This window comes from Anser anser, assembly GCF_964211835.1.
Source record: "Anser anser genome assembly, chromosome: 3".
Classification (NCBI taxonomy): Eukaryota; Metazoa; Chordata; class Aves; order Anseriformes; family Anatidae; genus Anser; species Anser anser.
The window spans coordinates 5,740,438-5,752,625 of NC_139722.1; the positions used below are offsets into that span (position 1 = coordinate 5,740,438).

The 12,188-nt window shown below is 38.1% G+C and overlaps 1 protein-coding gene across 6 annotated transcripts in view; it reads right to left on the reverse strand.

Annotated features, from left to right (window-relative positions):
* Positions 1-12,188, reverse strand: part of SUPT3H (SPT3 homolog, SAGA and STAGA complex component) — a 280,990-nt gene that overhangs the window by 164,859 nt on the left and 103,943 nt on the right. The window lies entirely within an intron of this gene.

Consider the following 12,188-nt stretch of genomic DNA (forward strand, 5'->3'; position numbering starts at 1 on the left):
TTCTTCAGGTAACAACAACATGATGAAGTGTAAGACAACAGTCTGTGCTGCACTTTCAGGAAATGCAGCAGAAAACTCAGTTTGGAAAAAGAAGTTGCAAATGCAGCTTTAAAGCCCTTTGCATGCAAGCCAAAGCTACAGGCTGCAGCTCTGTCACCAAAATGCCCCTTTGCAAAGCTGGGACCTGAAAATCATTCTCAGAAGGCAATCATGCAGCCATCCTCACATCGTCTCTGATGATGAAACTTTTCAAATATCAACTTCCAGGTGCAGCAAAAAAATTTTTTTCCTCCTCCTTTCATATTTCAACCCTCTTCTGATGGTTATTTAAGGGAAAAAGGGAAAAAAAATAAATAATTTTTATCAGCATCTAGTCTACAGAAATCAATCGATTTCTATGCCATATGACATGGCATACAGTAAATATGAAAATGCCACCACAAATGCTTCAAAACGTTTTATGATCACTACGGGTTTTGCATTCAGGGATAGGACAAAGAGAAGCCATTCCAATACTCCATTTAAATTCCTTCATTTCAAAACACTTTGGTATAGGTAACCACAATTAAACTGCCATCAAATAATAAATTGCTGAAATGGAAAGAGACTTGATACCTACTACAAATTTTGCCCCATAATGTCCTATATTCTGGAAAATAATTGATTTCACTGAATCTTTCAGACAAAGCTGTTTGAAGACATTTTATATGCATATTTTATTTGCAATATAATTCTGTATTCAGTGGTAATTATATGAGACTATTGAGAAACACTACCTAATGTGTGAAACAAAATAAAAAGCATGTCAAACCACGGAAAAGTTCTTACCCCTAAGGCAAATGCCCCCAAACCCTCGCACCTGGACATTACAATTTCTCTTACAACCTGCCCAACAGAACTCATTTTTGGCCACTAACAGCACCGTCACAGAGCGTGAAAACTGCAAGTTGCCATGTCACAAAAGGACAAGCCACAAAGGTCATATGTCCAAAATTTATGCAAGATCATAGTGCAACTCCAGCGAGCTCCAAACCATTACCCATTTTGCATACCTGAGCTGCTTCCCCTGCCTCTGGAAGTAGCCAGCCCAAAGAAACCCACATCCTAAGCCACAGCCCGGCAGCACCTGGGCTAACTCTTCACACAGGATGACAAAGTGCTTTAAATTTACCAATGTCAGGTGGACATCCTCAAAATTTGTATAGTGCTTTTAAATAACAAAGTTACTACATCCTTCCTGACCTTTGCTGCAATGAAAGTAATGCAAAAAATTAGTGTCTCTTTTCCTTTCCCATACCATCATATTTAAAAGAGGGGACTGTTAAGGTGGGTAAAGCACGAGCTTTGCCTACTGTTCTGCAGCATAGATTTCATGAAGACAAATGCTGACTTCGTCATCTGACTTCTCAACGCACTACGTGACCCTAGGACTCACTGACACTTATCTTTTACTCTGTTCATGCAACCTCACTCACACAGCTGGGGAAGAGATGGATATGAGTATGCATGCATGTTAAGAGTGAGAGGATATTTAAAAGAGGAAATATCAATGAAATCTCCTTCCATCGTTTCATCCATCAGGGCAATACACAATTAGAAGCTCTAAAGAAGGATTAAAAATTAGTCTTCAAAGCTTGAAAAATGACACAAAATTATCTTTTCTCATGGCATTTCTGGAAAGTTAAAAAGTTCTGCTAACAAAGTGACTTCTTTTTAAATGTTCCTTAACTTCTGAATCTACTGGGTTGCTTCTGAACAAAATACAAGAACTTCTGGTTAAAAATCACAGATATAAACACATAGCATTATACCCTCCATCAGTTTTTAATGAACAGGCTAATGTGTGTTAAAAAAAAATCGGCTTTTAATTGGCTTGATTGAATAAATTTTGCAAATAAACTACATGTTACTAGCTCTTACTTCAAAGACTATAAACAGAAGTTGCCAAAAAAATTGTTCATGGTGGCAAATTCTGTCAGCCCTCACACATTTTACTGGAAAATATATAGTATTTTGTTAACTTTCTTGCAAAAACAAAACACAGAAAAGTGACCTTTATGCTTTGTTACGCAGTCAAAGAATCAGATTCAAAAACATACAGAAAATAAAAGAGAAGTTGAGCTTTATTTTACTGCAGATCCTTTGGGTCAGAGAGCAAATAAGAATCTAACAATAACAATCCAAATGCATCAATGTATTTCATGTTTTCAAGTAACTTTCTTACTTGGCCTGGCTAAGTTCTTCAGTTTTATTTTTGCCTTCAGAGAAGCTATAAAAACTTTCAAGAAAAAGACTTCTGCTTGCCCAAAGTACATATTATAGATAATATCTCTCATTCCATATCCAGCTTAATTTCTAAAAATAATTGTGGGATATTTCATCTCTAAAACGGATGTTTTGAAGCATATTAATTTCGGCTTGAAATTCAGAACATAGGAACTGCAAACAAATAATTAAATAAATTTGAAGAATTGCACTCAAATAGTTCATGCTAAAAGTGTTTTAGCTAAATCCAAATAAAGATGAGCATTCTCTTTTAATAGCAACCTGCACAAGCCTGCTAGTGGGGAAATGTATAATCTGGTTAGAGATTTTTCATTATTTTTTTTTTATTTTAGCTAATTCAGTTTCCCAAACTTCCTTTCAACAAAGCTAAGTTTGCTCAGCTTCTCAGTGTATGTATCTTGGAGGTCTCTTCCAACCTAGATGACTCTGTGATTCTATGATTTTGTAATTGTATTGATGTCTATATATAGTACTACACAAGCTGCGTTTCCCATTTAAAAGAATGTACACCAGCCTTCACTCAGTGTCTATTAATCCTTCCTTAAATGCTTGAGTCAAAGTGAAATGGTTAATACAGACCTTTGTAAGAAAATTAACAAGAGAAAAACAACCTGGAAATACATAGCTCTGTTTCATTGGGCCAAACTCAGAAAGAAAGCTCTCTGAAATAATACCTATTTCATATTTTGAGGAATTTTGTTAGACATAAAACAACTGGAGATTTCTTGTTGTTCATTTCTAGTCATGCTCTGTCTGCAGTTTCCCCCGTCATGGCACAGAACTGTCTCATCCATGGTTTCTTTTTGTTTTCACAGAAGTAAGCTCAAAGATTCTTATTTTGAATCTAATATGTTATATGCGTATAAATGTTGAGAAATGTACAGGATCAGATGATGAAACTGCTAAATTTTTTATTCTCAAAGGTCCAAAACAGTCTTTTTTTTGCACTTTACTTTGGGACACCCAGACTTGGATATGCAAGGCCTCCTCTTCACAGACTGTACATAAAGATGGCAACCCACAGCTGGTTTTCCAATTAGCAGTTTTGTAGCTGGTATACCAGTTTCACATTAATCTAACCAAGGATCTCATTTTTCTGTAAGTGGGACATACAGTTCTGCTGGGGAAGTTGAAAAGTGTCCTAGTTTGTGGGGAATGAGGGAATTCCACAAAGAAAGCCTACGAAGTGGTGGTACGGAAAGCGCACAACAGCGAACATCCTTACAATTCCCTCATACTCCAGCCCATTCCTGCAGGATTTTTCCAGCCTGCACCCTCTGTTTCGGATTTCCCAGGGTGGAGCAATGCTTCAGGTAAGTTCCAAGACATAGACATTAGAGACTGCAGGGTAATTTAGGCAGAGAGCTACAGCAAACTGAATGGATTTGGTTGTGGGAGTAGTAGCTAGTAGAGGCCTACACAGTCATGACAGCTTAGGGAGACTGGAGTTGTGCCATTAAAATGTCCTGAGCCTTGGGGTTACACCACGGAAGTTGAAGAAATATTCAATACTCTTTCAGACACTGTCAACGTTTGTGTCCAGTAGTTCCACCGTTTGCAGCCTAAACCTGGAGAATGATCCTTGCAGTTACTGCAGTGCTTACCAGTTCATAGCTTCTACATGTGATTACAGCTTCTGCTGAGGAAAAAAATGTTTAATTCTGACCACTATCTGCTACTTTCACATACTTTACAAAGAGAAGTGAATACAGTTCTGTGTCCTGAAAAGTAATGAAATGAAAAATTACTCCCTCCGCAATCCTAACTTGGAAACAAAATAGTTCTTCTGTGATCAAATCGTTTCCATGTAGTTTTCCAGCTAAGGACATAGATGTATTTTATACATTTGCAACTTTTTTGTCTGTTTTACAAAAAGAAGACACAAACATGGTCATTTCTGGTAAGCAGTAAACAGCAAATAAAAACCCTGTGCTAAAAATATCACTCAAGTTGCCTGAATGATTATAATATTTTGACTTAGTTTGGGTACCTAAACAGTAATCAGAAAATCTAATTAAGAGGCTACATGTCTTCAAAAAGAAAATAAATCTAAAGAATAATTTAACCTGGAAAAAGTAATTACGATATTATAAACTCATTGAATTGCAGTGAAAGCATGAAGACTAGTAACACAAGCCTTCCTCACATTTCTAAAACCTTCTCTCAGGCCAGCCACATCCTGGATCTAGATTGTACAACATAACCATACAAGTGACTTATTTCAACATCCTTTTACGCTTGCTTTTTTTTTTTTTTTTTCTTTTTGATATAATCTACTAGCTTCTTCACTTGTCTTTTTGGACAAACTGCAGAAGAATAAACTTCAGGAAAACTTACAGTACATTGACACTCGCTGCACCCTTAAACTGCCCAGGAAGAAAGCCCTCACAACCCAATGCCAGGCAACTCATGCATTGTGAATTTACATATTAATACACTTGCTTTTGAACCTTTTGCACACATAAACATAAAGGGTATAAAGCATCCCCCCACTTCCCAAACAATTCTCTGGGATGGGCCAGAATTTCTACTTCATTTTTACAATCTAAAAACTCCATAAGATCTTGCTTATTCATACCTGAATGCAACTGAAGAGCAAAAGAAATCTTAATCGCAGTCTTTTTTGCCCGAACTGACAGTCAACAGGAGTCTGAGACGGATTAATCTTGCACCTGCCATGTCTAAATATATGCATCTGCACATCTTGATAGCTTTATGACAACAACACAACATTCACAGTCTCCTTCTACCTTATGTTTGGGAACACAAAGGAAAGCATAATTAAATACATTTCAATACTTCCTACATATTGCATTTGAAACCTAAACCATTACACAGCCCGGTGGAATCAAACCTCAGGTTTGAAAAAGACAGATATACACGTATATATAAAAGCAAGAACAACGAAGCCAGCTACCTAGGCCCGCCCCCTTCCTTTTGTGTCAAGTTCAGAATTGATCTTGAATCCATAAGTAAAATTCACAGTGCAGATCCAACTTTTACAGGCAGGTTAGTTTGCATCATCTGACTCTTCTATTACCATCTATAACCTTTAAACACCCTACATCTGTAAAATTAAAAAACAAACAACAACACCCAGTTAAGGAACTTTCATAACAGATTTAACACCTCATTTTAATTAACTGATCCATTATTTTATTTTTTTCTTAAAATCCATTTTTTTTCCCTTGAAGTCCTTATTTTTTCCTCAATATTAATAAAGAAAAATAGCTAATACTCATTGCAATCGCCTCAGTGCTAAGCTTTGTTTCTCTTACGAGGAACAACCTGGCTAGCACGAAGTCCGTTCTTAGTATACTTACTATTTATTTATTTCATATTTGTAGCATAGACCAAATGTTCTAAAGCAAGGAATAAAACCAGGGGGAAAAAGGCAGCAAACTCACGTATCCAAGCATGCAATTTCAATTTACTCCAAAATGAGATTTCTATAAACAAAAGTCTTGATGTAAAACATTTCTACAAAAATGGATGAGAACAACACCGGTGGTTTTTGCAGAGTGTAGCAGAACTGGAAACTAAAAATATTATTTTAGGTGGTGAAAACAAAACTTTTTGCATATGTAAGTGAATTATGGTGGGTTTTCCTGTTGCCTGTAATTTAGCTTCAGTAATGAACAGTTTTTTGGGTCCTTTTGTGTGTGTGTGCTCTTTCTTTTCCTGGGGAAGGGGAGATTCTGGCCTCTCTTAGAACTTGAGTGAGAGGAACAGAATTCGAAAAAACAGCTACTGATAAAATAAGTAATTTGGTTTCAACACAAAAGCTATGGAAATGCTGTTTTAGAAAACCAAGGGCAGATGTGTTTTAATGATAAATCCCAATCTTCCATTTTATAATTTAGCTTCCAGAAACTTCCAAAGTTTAAAGTATACTGTATGTAACTTTATAACTAAACCAGCTTCTGACTGCCTCCTACAATTTCTGAATGATGCTACAAATTCATATTTTTAAATCCTATGTTTGGTACTATAAAGAAAATTTATTTTCAAAACAAAAATCACAAGTCTTGGCAACTATTACATTTTACTAGAAAAGTTATGTAGTTAAAATCATTTTTCTCACCTTTTTTTTTTTCCCTGCGAAGAGTAGGAAACAGCAATGACTGTATTTCAATCATGTTTCACAAATTAGGGAATTGCTTATTACAGGTAAGCAATCATTATCTGTAGCAAAGTATGGGAAAAGTACTGTGAAAGTAAGTGAAATTACTTTTTCAAGATCACTTAATAATAAGGAAAACATGTTTAATTGCAAGTAATACCCATTTTCCAAAACATGTTTCCTTAGCAAAACATACAGCATGCGCAAGACAGACAAGATTTTTAATGGTTTATTTACACCTAATTCCAGTAAAGTATCCAGTAAGAGGAGTAGGAGTTATATTTTAAGCAAAAACGGGGACTGGCCCTAAAGAAACATCTCAGATGGAGACAGTTTCAAGGGAGCCATCCAGAAGTTTGGATCCACAGCAAATACAGGATTGTGACTGATTCAGAGTTCCCAGTGGAAAACTTACCAAGGGGACAGAATAACTCACACCTCTGTTTCAAGAGATATCTTGGCTCAGTAGGTAGTTTGCAATAAAACCGCACACATTTTACTATTTACAAGACAGACACTGGCAGAGTGACACAGGGGGATTCACCCTTTTCAATACAGTCTCGTCTTGTAAAGTCCTCACCTGCAAAGTTCCTGCCGGTGCTTAATGAAGAATTATCACAGATTCATAGGATCAAAGTGAGAGGTTATACAAGGCTTGAAAGATTTGAGCACCCTTGGCTCAAAGTTTACATAGGAGGAGCAATAAAAAGGTTGTCTGAAAGTCAGAATTCAATTTCCCTTTCTGAGGAAAATACTGCTTTACTGTATGCAGAAAGCCATTAAGGCTCTACAAAACAATCAATAATCGATGTGCTTTCTGTAAACAGAGGAAACAAAAATAAATCATAATGGTCAGCAATGATGTTCAGGAGGTATATCAAAGGTTTGATTTACTATAAAGATGTCATTTTGGTGTACCTCAAAAACACTCTGTTTTCCTCTCTAATAAAGATGTGTCTTTTTTTTTTCTTTTAAGATAATTCCGGTAATTGCCTCACTTTTAAATCCATCATACCTCTCCACTTTTCATCTCACAGTATATCAAGTTTTGCCCAAATTTATTTAAAATCTTTGGTTTAAGTGACACTTTCTTGCCTAAGCAAACTGTTCCACGTAAAACTGTGTCAAGATCCAAAGCAAACCTACACATAAAAAGACGTGGTGCTGCTTGTACCTTCAATGGTACAGTGGTTTGAAAATAAATTTGTGTATCCCCAGAAGTGGCAATGCCTTTCCATTAAAGCTTACCTGAGCAGCAAATTCTTACAAAGCTTCGACTGTTAACTGCCCATAGTTTAGAGCTAATCTCCCTTTGCTTCCTCTGGGCTGATGTACTTTGAAGTGACACCGTTCAGGCTGCTGATTTCGGTGCAGTGAAACGAGTATTTCCCTGGATTATTTCAGAAGTCATTGCGAGACTTCCAAAAATCAAATTCAGATTTAGAAGGGCATCTTCCTAAATTCTCACAACTACCAAGCAGTAGTAAAGGGTTCCAGGAAAGTAGAGACGTAATCAGAAAAAATCAGATCTGCTTGAGAGTACTCATCCTGATCGAATATCCCATACTCTTCAAAACAAAGCATTTCCCAGCTTGTTTTCCCATGATCATCCTTATTGATTTTTGACAATTACAAGGGCAACAATGACTTTGTTACAGGTCTTATGCATCGGCATTTGTTCCTTAAATTTGCCACAGCTATTTCAGATCCATTTCTGTATCTGCAACACATAATTCCTCTAAGAGCAAAATTCATACAGAGCTGTGAAAGTAGCACAAACTGAAACAGTGGCAGGGTAGGAAGCAAAGCTATGGTCTTAGGGGAGGGTCATAAAGAAAGTGCTAGTGAGCTGTTACAGGCACGCAACCACAGCCAGAGCAGCTCATGAGACTCGCCTCTATAAATTGCTGACTACCCTAAAGAGCCAGTGAGACTCCGAAGTTCAGAGACCGAGATCTGGAGAATTTTTCATAACCATTTACGATAACACCTGATTGCTAGAAGTTTATAGTGTAGATGCACATCAGTGAAGGCATCAGAAGGCATCATCCTACAGCTAGGAAGAATGAAAAATGTCAGAGCCTCAAAATCTTTGGAGTAAGAAAGGGAGGAAATAGGGAGGAAAATGTCATGTTCCTGTGCCTGATCCCAGACTGATAACAAACCCAGAATGCTTCTTCAATGAGATCTTTATTCTCAGCTCATAACCTGCATCACTCATCATGTATCATGACGCTTTCACAGAGAACAGCGTGAAGAAGTCCTGAAAAAGAGCCTGAACACGCAAAACCTTCTCACTTATATCCAGCTGTCTCAGGTCGGCAATAATTCACCTCCGCCTACAAATCCTGCTTCACTTATTTCAATCTCCATAAGGATTCAAAGATCACCTAAGTCACTCACCTAATTTATTTCAATCACAATTTTGGAAATAGGCCATGATTGTGACTAATTTTTTAGGCTATCATGGGAATGGCAGAAAGACCAAATTAAACACGAAATTTTAAGCAATTCTTAAGATGCCTTTTACACTATTGTTAATGTAACCATTCATGATTCTGATTCATGATCCTTTTTTTTTTTTTTTTCACCTCCCGTAAAGTTCTGGTTAAATCTATTGCTGTCCAGCACAACAAGACGAAAGCAGAGAGGAGAGGGACTCCCGGACCACCATGCAGCAGCTGGTGCCAGAGGTGGGGTGGTGAGGCTGCACCTCGAGTACTTGCTCAGCTTTGGTCCCCTCAGTACAAGAAGGACATCGAGGCCCTGGAGCATGTCCAGAGCAGGGCTACGAAGCTGGTGAAGGGCCTGGAGCACAAGTCCTGTGAGGAGCAGCTGAGGGCACTGGGGGTGTTTGGTCTGGAGAAGAGGAGGCTCAGGGGAGGCCTTATTGCTCTCAGCAACTGCCTGAAAGGTGTGGGGAGCTGGGGGTCGGCCTCTTCTCACAGGTAACCAGTGATAGGACCAGAGGGAATGGCCTCAGGTTGTGCCAGGGGAGGTTCAGGTTGGAAATGAGGAGACATTTCTTCTCAGAAAGAGCAGTCAGGCACTGGGACGGGTTGCCCAGGGAGGTGGTGGAGTCACCGTCCCTGGGGGTGTTCAAAAGCCGTGTAGATGTGGAGCTTAGGGACAGGGTTTAGTGGTAGGCTTGGCAGTGCTAGGCTAACGGTTGGGCCTGATGATCTTAGAATCATTTAGGCTGGCAAAGACCTCTCTGATTTCATGATCTCGAAGGCAGCCCAGCAGATCCCGAGTAAGACATGCTTGTTGAACGATATGGTGCATTTACCTCTCACCAAGCGCAACCCAATCTTCACACCATGATCCCATGAGCCTTTATACAAGATAGGACATGCACGAGACATCCCCTGACTCAATGCAGAACCTGGAAGGCTTTGTCATCCTTTCAATAAGTATTGGTAGCGTTTTTACCTTCGTATTTTTACACTGTTAAAGATTTTTGTGTCTTCTGAATTCCACCTAAATTCTCAATTTCCTGGGCTTTTAAGAAAAAACATTGGGATAAATGAGATGCATTTATTCATAACAGTAGCGTAATATAAATGTAGCGTAATGTTTGAATTGTTAACCTTACTTTCAGATGTATATGTTCTTTTCCAATTCAGAATTTTTAAACTTCATTTGTATCAGAGTCAGGGCCCAAACAGAGCGAAAGGGGCTGCAAATCCACATGTTGCCACGTGCTGGAACATCACCATCCCTGCTTATCCAAACCGATGACCCTTGTGGGTCCCTTCCAATTCAGGGAGTCTATGATTTTATTAATTGATGCTTCATGATTATATGCATTTATTCAAGAATACCATAACTCAAATAAACAAACGCCTAGAAAAGAGAACTTGAAATATTTGTGTCAAATTCTACACACATGTACAACAAACTAGTAATACCCATCCTTATACATCTTGGTCTTTTTTCAGAACCCACCAATCTGAAATTCTTTGTTTATATTAGTGAGATGTATAATCTGTAGCCAGATACCTATGACTTTGTTACACACCTAACTACTATGCTTAGATAAGGAATCTGATCACTGTCATTTCCACCTACTATTAATAAAGAGATGTAAACATCTCCAAATTGCCCTCCAGCCTGCTTAATATTTGACCACCCTCAAAATTTGTCTTTCGCCACTGACAACTGAAGATGCATAATGTCCTAGATCAGTAGCTCAATACTGAATGTACCACAGTTCCCACAGATACACGTTGGAACTTTCTACTCTATGGTCCATACCTTTGGTAAATCAGTCCTCAGGGACAACAGATTAGATTAGAGAAGAATTGTCTCTTAGAAATGTATTAGTGATAATTTAAGAAAACATCCTAAAGACAGAAAAAGTATAATTTCCATGGAGTTGATTTACATCACAGAGATCAATCTCAAAGGCAAAGCAAGGAAGTGATGAAAACCAATTTTTAAACAATATAAGTTTTACAAGTGCTTCTATTCCTCTACTAGCTCAAACATTTCGGCTGCATGAACAGCTATGCCACATGCCCCCCTTACCTTTTGTCTCCTAGGCAAGATCAGCATGTCCTGCACATAGACCACAGGGGAGCAAGGTGCTGCTTGGCTGCTGGATGCCTGCTGACCTCTCAGCTGCTGCTGGGCCACACAAACTGCTCCCTGCCCATACACTGTGTCCATGCACTGGGAATTTAGGATCCTTGATATTTTCATCACTCAGTTAAATGTGTTTGAAATACACCAATGATTTTAGTTGACATTAGCAAGGAAAGACAGTGTGACTGCGTGCACTTAGAAGATGAGTTTATCACGCTGGAATGAAAATCTGTGTCCACAAAATAGAATTTCAATACTCAGTAATAAAAATAAAAAATATTATTAGAATCACAGAATGGTTGACACTGGAAGGGACCTCTGGAGATCATCTGATCCAATCCCCTGCTCAAGCTGGGACACTTAGTTACTTTACAAGTTACTTCAGAGATGCAGGCAAACTGTGACAAGCACAGCTGAAAGAATTGCTGAAGGTTACAAATAACATCAATAGCAGAGCTGAAATGACTGAGTATCAGTTCTTTTGACACCTAGGTCACTGCTCTAACCATACATCATCTCGCCTCCTATGTAGCAGTTCCCATTGCTGGGCTTCAAAGGAGGTTTTATTTGATATTTCCCATGCTTGCATTACTTTCACAGGCTGTGCAGCTGGACCCTAAATACCTGCTTTAAAAATATATTTTCCTATATTTTCCATATTTCCCATTATTTTTCATATTTTTTTTCTACAAAGCCCTGTCCCTTGACACTACATTATTATTTCAATGCATGAATTTCCTCAGTGTGTTAATTACCTGTTCTTTTAAGTCTGAAGTCTAAGCAAAATGGGAAGCCAGGTGAAAAATCAGGACCTTGCACAAGCAAATGATTTCTGCTCTGCACTCCAGTACCAAACCCTGTTTTCACCTACAGGAAGTCTGGAGAAGGGCGAGGTTCGGTGGGGAGGTTGACTCACTTTTTTTTGAAACTGAAGAAAATACAATCGTATCTCAACTAATCAAATCGCAGTTTGGTTTCAAATGTTAAAATAAGGTTCAGATATCCAATTCAGAAAATCCAATGGTGTTTCTGTCACTTTTGCTTCTTATCATACCATTTAAGCAAATTCAAAATTAGACCTTGCTATTAGAAAAGATCCTACAACTCAGATCCACGATCAAGTATCTGGTTAAAATGTACAACTGAAAAGATGGGAATGGAAAAGGGAAGTCTGCTGTTTCTATTTCTATGA